This window comes from Tachyglossus aculeatus, chromosome 26, assembly GCF_015852505.1.
Source record: "Tachyglossus aculeatus isolate mTacAcu1 chromosome 26, mTacAcu1.pri, whole genome shotgun sequence".
Lineage (NCBI taxonomy): Eukaryota > Metazoa > Chordata > Mammalia > Monotremata > Tachyglossidae > Tachyglossus > Tachyglossus aculeatus.
Window position 1 is genome coordinate 6,411,589 of NC_052091.1, and position 6,725 is coordinate 6,418,313.

Below are 6,725 nucleotides of genomic sequence, written 5' to 3' on the forward strand. Positions count from 1 at the left end.
CACATCTGAGGGGTAGAGAGAGGGAGGAGGCTTTGCTGACGGCTGGTGCGCCTTCTCCCTCTCTGCACTTTCCTCCTCTCAGTCTCCCCTTCCATATTTCCCTCCACCCCGACTATCTCTTGCCCTATCTGTGTTTCCTCTCACAGTTCTCCCGCCCTTCCCTCCCACCTCTTGCCAGGGTGCGAAAATCTTCTCCCCAACCCCTGCTTTCTGGAACATCAGTCCCCTCCCCCTGGCCTCTCTCCCTCCCTCCTTCCTACCCTCCCTCCCTCTTCACCTCTCTCCCGGATGCTCTAGATTATGCCTCTTTCTGTTCCCCTCTCCTATGGATTCTCCTCGCCCTTCTCCTCTCCCTGATCTGAGTGACCCTCCTCAAGGCCTCTTGTCGCCTCTCCCACGGGGACAGCGACAGCGACAGCGTGCCTCCGAGGGGAAGGAAGGCAGCCCCCCTGCCCCCTTCCTCCTCTTCCCCAAGCTTTTTTCAGGTTCTGGGCCCGCCCCCTATAGACATTAACCCCAGACATCATTAACCCGGGTGAGCAGAGCTGGGGTCAGTTGAGGACATTGGGCCTTCCTTATGCCCCGCCACCATCTTCCTGGGAAATGGGAGACCGGTGCTTGCTAGAAAGATTAGTCCTTCCCGCTACCTTTTCTTGGTTCCTGCCCCTCAAACCCTGGTTCCTGCCCTGTAGGTTCCTCCTCCTTTGGGATCAACTCCAGACCCTCAGGTCACAGAATCTGGAATATTTAGGGAGGTTGATAGATAGGATCTCTGGTAAGGGGTGGGGTGGGAGGGGGATGGAAACACTAGACTAGAAACTCATTGTGGGCAGGGATTAAGACTGTGAGCCTTATGCGGGACATGAACTTTGTCCGCATTAATTAGAACAGTGGCTGACATAATAAGCACTTAAATGCCATTTAACCTTGGTGTTTTCGACTCATCTCTCTCATTCAACCCACATATTCAATCTGTCTTTAAATCCTGTCCATTCAGCCGCCACAGCATCGCTAAAATCTGCCCTTTCCTCCCCAACCAAACTGCTCCTATGTTAATCCAAGCACTTACCTATTACTCCTTGATTAGTGTACCAGTTTCCTAACTGACCTCTCTGCCTCCTGTCTCTCCCCACTCCAGTCCATACTTCGCTCAGCTGCCCGGATCATTTTCTACAAAAACATTCAGGCTATGTTTCCCCACTCCTCAAGAACCTCCAGTCGTTGCCCATCCACCTCCACATCAAACAGGAACTCCTTACCATTGTCATGAAAGCACCTTGCCCCCTCCTACCTCACCTCTGCTCTCCAACTACAACCCAAGCCTCACACTTTGCTCCTCTAATGCTAACCAACTCACCGTACTTCGACCTCATCTTTCTCACCTCCGATCTCTCATCCATGCCCCGCCTCTGGCCTGGAACCCCCTCCCTCCTCATATCCGACAGGAACTCATTCTCCCCCCCACCCCCCTAGCCTTATTGAAGGCACATCTCCTCCAAGAGGCTTTCATTCATTCATTCATTCATTCAATCATATTTATTGAGCGCTTACTGTGGGCAGAAAACTATACTAAGCACTTGGGAAGTACAAGTTGGCAACATATAGAGATGGTCCCTACCCAACAGTGGGCTCACAGTCTAGAAGGGGGGAGACAGAGAACAAAACAAAACATATTAACAAAATAAAATAAATATGTACAAATAAAATAGAGTAATAAATACGTACAAACATATATACATATATACAGGTGCTGTGGGGAAGGGAAGGAGGTAAGGCGGGGGGATGGAGAGGGGGAGGAGGGGGAGAGGAAGAAGGGGGCTCAGTCTGGGAAGGCCTCCTGGAGGAGGTGAGCTCTCAGTAGGGCTTTGAAGGGAGGAAGAGAGCTAGCTTGGCGGATGTACGGAGGGAGGGCATTCCAGGCCAGGGGGATGACGTGGGCCGGGGGGGTCGACGGCGGGATGGGCGAGAACGAGGCACCGTGAGGAGATTAGCGGCAGAGGAGCGGAGGGTGCGGGCTGGGCTGGAGAAGGAGAGAAGGGAGGTAAGGTAGGAGGGGACGCTCTGGGCATATCACTCCCCTCCTCAAAAATCTCCAGTGGCTACCAATCAATCTGCGCATCAGGCAGAAACTCCTCACCCTGGGCTTCAAGGCTGGCCATCCCCTCGCCCCCTCCTACCTCACCTCCCTTCTCTCCTTCTACAGCCCAGTCGGCACCCTCCGCTCCTCCACCGCTGATCTCCTCACCGTACCTCGCTCTCGCCTGGCCCGCCATCGACCCCCGGCCCACGTCATCCCCCGGGCCTGGAATGCCCTCCCTCTGCCCATCCATCTGCCAAGCTAGCTCTCTTCCTCCCTTCAAGGCCCTGCTGAGAGCTCACCTCCTCCAGGAGGCCTTCCCAGACTGAGCCCCTTCCTTCCTCTCCCCCTCGTCCCCCCTCCATCCCCCCATCTTACCTCCTTCCCTTCCCCACAGCACCTGTATATATGTATATCTGTTTGTACATATTTTTTACTCTATTTATTTATTTATTTTATTTGTACATATCTATTCTATTTATTTTATTTTGTTAGTATGTTTGGTTTTGTTCTCTTTCTCCCCCTTTTAGACTGTGAGCCCACTGTTGGGTAGCGACTGTCTCTATATGTTGCCCATTTGTACTTCCCAAGTGCTTAATACAGTGCTCTGCACATAGTAAGTGCTCAATAAATACGATTGATGATGATGATGATGATGATGATGATGATGATGATGATGATGGACAGCCTTGAAGCCGAGGGTGAGGAGTTTTTGCCTGATGCGTAGGTTGATTGATAGGCACTGGAGATTTTTGAGGAGGGGAGTAACATGCCCAGAGCGTTTCTGCACAAAGACGATCCGGGCAGCAGCATGAAGTATGTCTTTCCCCAACTAAGCCCTCATTTCCTCTTCTCCCACTCCCTTCTGCGTTGCCCTTGCATTTGGATTTACATACTTCATTCACCCTTCCCTCAGCACCAAAGCACTTATGCAAATAGCCATAATTTATTAATTTATATTAATGTCTCTCTCCCCCTCCAGGCTGTGGGCAGAGAACTTGTCTACCAACTCTGTTGTATTGTACTCTCCCAAGTGTTCAGGGCAGTGTTCTGCACACACTATGCCCTCAATAAATGCAATTGATTGATTGATTGATTGATTCTGCTACCAACATACCCTGAGTTTGTGGGGCTGTGGGGTATTTGAGCAGCAGCATTGCAACCTCTACATATTTTGGGCCTCTGGGAAGCTTTGGATGTGACTGGACTCAGCCCAGCCTCACAGTACTTATGTCCACATCCTTCTACTCTATTATTTCCCTTATCTGTAATTTAATTTAATGTCCATCTCCCCCTGTAGACTGTGAACTTCTTGTGGGCAGAGATCACATCTACCAACTCTGTTGTAGTGTACTTTCTTGAATGCTTAGTACAGGGCCATGCACAGAGTGAGTGCTCAATAAATACCATTGATTGTTTGATTACTCTCAATGCCCTGGGTGACAGCACCCTAAGATCCATCCAGGTCCCCTTTGCGATCGGACTAACTGGAGTTGGTGTTTTCATGTTGCCTTGTGTTATTTTGTATTTGTAATATTTCATCTTTCCCTGCCATATTTTCAGATTGTAAGGACCAGAGATTGTGTTTAACTCTCACCTGGGTAGTATTTTTCCAGTGCTTAGCAGAGTGCTCTACACAAAGAAAGCATTTAATAAACATTACTACTACTACTACTACTACTACTACTCACTGAATGGGTTGATTGATCAGATGAAATGAAAATGGACACAGGATAAGCGATCACAGTCCTCGTCATCATGAATGGTATTTATTAAAGGTGTACTGTGGGCAGAGCACTGTATTAAGCAGCATGAGAAGCAATGTGGCTTAGTAGAAAGAGCACAGGCTTGGGAGTCAGAGGTCATGGGTTCTAATCCCGGCTCCACCACCTGTCAGCTGGGTGACATTGGGCAAGTCACTTGACTTCTCTAAGCCTCAGTTACCTCATCTGTAAAATGGGAATTAAGACTGTGATGCCCCATGTGGGACACACTGATAACCTGTTGCCGACTTGTACTTCCCAAGAGTTTAGTACAGTGCTCTGCACAAAGTAAATGCTCAATAAATACGATTGAACCTTATATCTCCCCCAGCGTTTAGAACAGTGCTTGGCACATAGTAAGCGCTTAACAAATACCATTATTATTATTAAGCGCTTGGGAGAATACACTACGACAGAGTCGGTAGACAACTCCTGGCCAGAAAGAGTTCGCAATCTCTAAATTAATAATAATAATAATGGCATTTATTAAGCGCTTACTATGTGCAAAGCACTGTTCTAAGCGCTGGGGAGGTTACAAGGTGATCAGGTTGTCCCACGGGGGGCTCACAGTCTTGATCCCCATTTTACAAATGAGGGAACTGAGGCCCAGGGAAGTTAAGTGACTTGGCCAAAGTCACACGGCTGACAATTGGCAGAGCCGAGAATTGAACCTATGACCTCTGACTCCAAAGCCTGGGCCCTTTCCACTGAGCCACGCTGCTTCTCTGACGCCGAACTCCCCTTCCTTCTGATTCAACATCTCTAAAAGCAGAATAAATCACCCTCTCCTGCCAGCCCGGGTCAAATTCTCAGTTTTTAACGGTATTAACGCATTAACTGTCTTCCCTAGACTTTCTTCCTCTAGACTGTAAGGTCGCTATGGGCAGGGAACGTGTCTGCTAATTCTGTTGTAGTGCACTCTTCCAAGGGCTTAGTGGAGTGCTCTGCGCCTAGTAAGCGTTCAGTCCAAACCTCCGATTGATTGTCCGATTGATTGTCCGATTGATTCCCTCCTCCCCACCAGCGGGCCTGGTAGCCAAGGACTACTATTCCCGTCAGCCCCCGGGAGCAGGAGGACAATGACATCAGTCCCCGGGGGCTCAGACTATGACTTTCGGTATTCCTTGGCAGGCAGAGAGGGCCCCGATCAGCTCCCGCCAGGCATTCTGATCCCCTGCAAATCCCGAAACTTCCCACCGCCTCGGCCCCTCCTGTTGGCTCGAGAGGCCGCTGCCCACGGGGCCGACAGGAATTGTCCCGAGTTTCCGGGGGCAGGAGGAGGAGGAGAGAGAGGAGAAGGAGAGGAGGAGGAGGAAGAAGAGAAGGGGAGGGGGCGAAAAAGGAAGAGAGGAGAAGAAGGGGGAGAAAAGGAAGAGGGAGGAGGAAAGGGAGAAGGGCAGGAGGAGGAGAAAAGGGGAGAAAAGGAAGAGGGAGGAGGAAAGGGAGAAGGGCAGGAGGAGAAGGAGGAGAAGAGAAGAGGGGGGACAAAAGGAAGAGGAAGGAGGAAAGGGAGAAAAGGAGGAGGAGAAGAAGGGGAGAAGAGGAAAAGAAAGGAGGAGAGGGAGGATGGCAGGAGAAGGAGGAGAAGAGAAGAAGGGGGAGAAAAGGAAGACGGAGGAGGAAAGGGAAAAGGGCAGGAGGAGAAGGAGGAGAAGAGAAGTAGGGGGACAAACGGAAGAGGAAGGAGGAAAGGGAGAAGAGGAGAAGAAAAGAAGGGGGAGAAAAAGAAAAGGAAGGAGAAGAGGGAGAAGGGTAGGAGGAGAAGAAGGGGGAGAAAAGGAAAAGGAAGGAGAAGAGGGAGAATGGCAGGAGAAGGAGAAGAAGAGAAGAAGGAGGAGAAAAGGAAGAGGGAGGAGGAAAGGGAGACGGGCAGGAGAAAGAGGAGAAGAGACGAAGGGGGAGAAAAGGAAAAGGAGAAGAGGGAGAAGGGCAGGAGGAGAAGGAGGGGAAGAGAAGAAGGGGGAGAAAAGGAAAAGGAAGGAGAAGAGGGAGAATGGCAGGAGAAGGAGGAGAAGAGAAGAAGGGGGAGAAAAGGAAGAGGGAGGAGGAAAGGGAGACGGGCAGGAGAAGGAGGAGAAGAGAAGAAGGGGGAGAAAAGGAAGAGGGAGGAGGAAAGGGAGACGGGCAGGAGAAGGAGGAGAAGAGAAGAAGGGGGAGAAAAGGAAGAGGAAGGAGCCTACAATTTTGCAGGTTGGGGAAGGACTGGGATTGGGGGAGGGACTCCGACAGCTATTGGGGAGGGGCTCCCCAAGCGAGAGGGCCCGAGGAGGGTCACCGCGGAAGGCCTCCAAGGATGATCTGTCATGTCCGGGGGCTGGACCGAGGTCCACCGCAGCCTCCTCACCCTCGGGTCCACATTTCATTCAATCATATTTATTGAGCGCCTGCCGTGTGCAAAGCACCCTACTAAGCGCTAGGGAGAGTATAGTATAACAATAAACAGACACATTCCTGCCCACAAGGAGCTCCCAGTCTAGAGCTCCCAGCTCTGTTCATAATAATAATAATAATAACAATAACAATAATAATAATGGTATTTGTTAAGCGCTTACTATGTGCCAGGCACTGTTCTAAGCACTGGGGCAGATACAAGATAATTGGGTTGGACACAGTCCCTGTCCCTCATTGGGCTCACAGTTTTAATCCCCATTTTACAAATGAGGGAACTGAGGCACAGAGAACTTAAGCTGGGGGATGCGATGGGAGGGTGGCCGGTTCCGTTCTCTGCTGCTGCTTCTGAGGGGGCCGTGGGGGTCTCGGCTTCTGTGTGCAAAGCACTGTACTAAGCGCTTGGGAGAGTACCATATTAAACAAACAGATGCATTCCCTGCCCACAACGAGCTCACAGTCTAGAAGGGGAGATGGCATTAATATAAATAAATAAA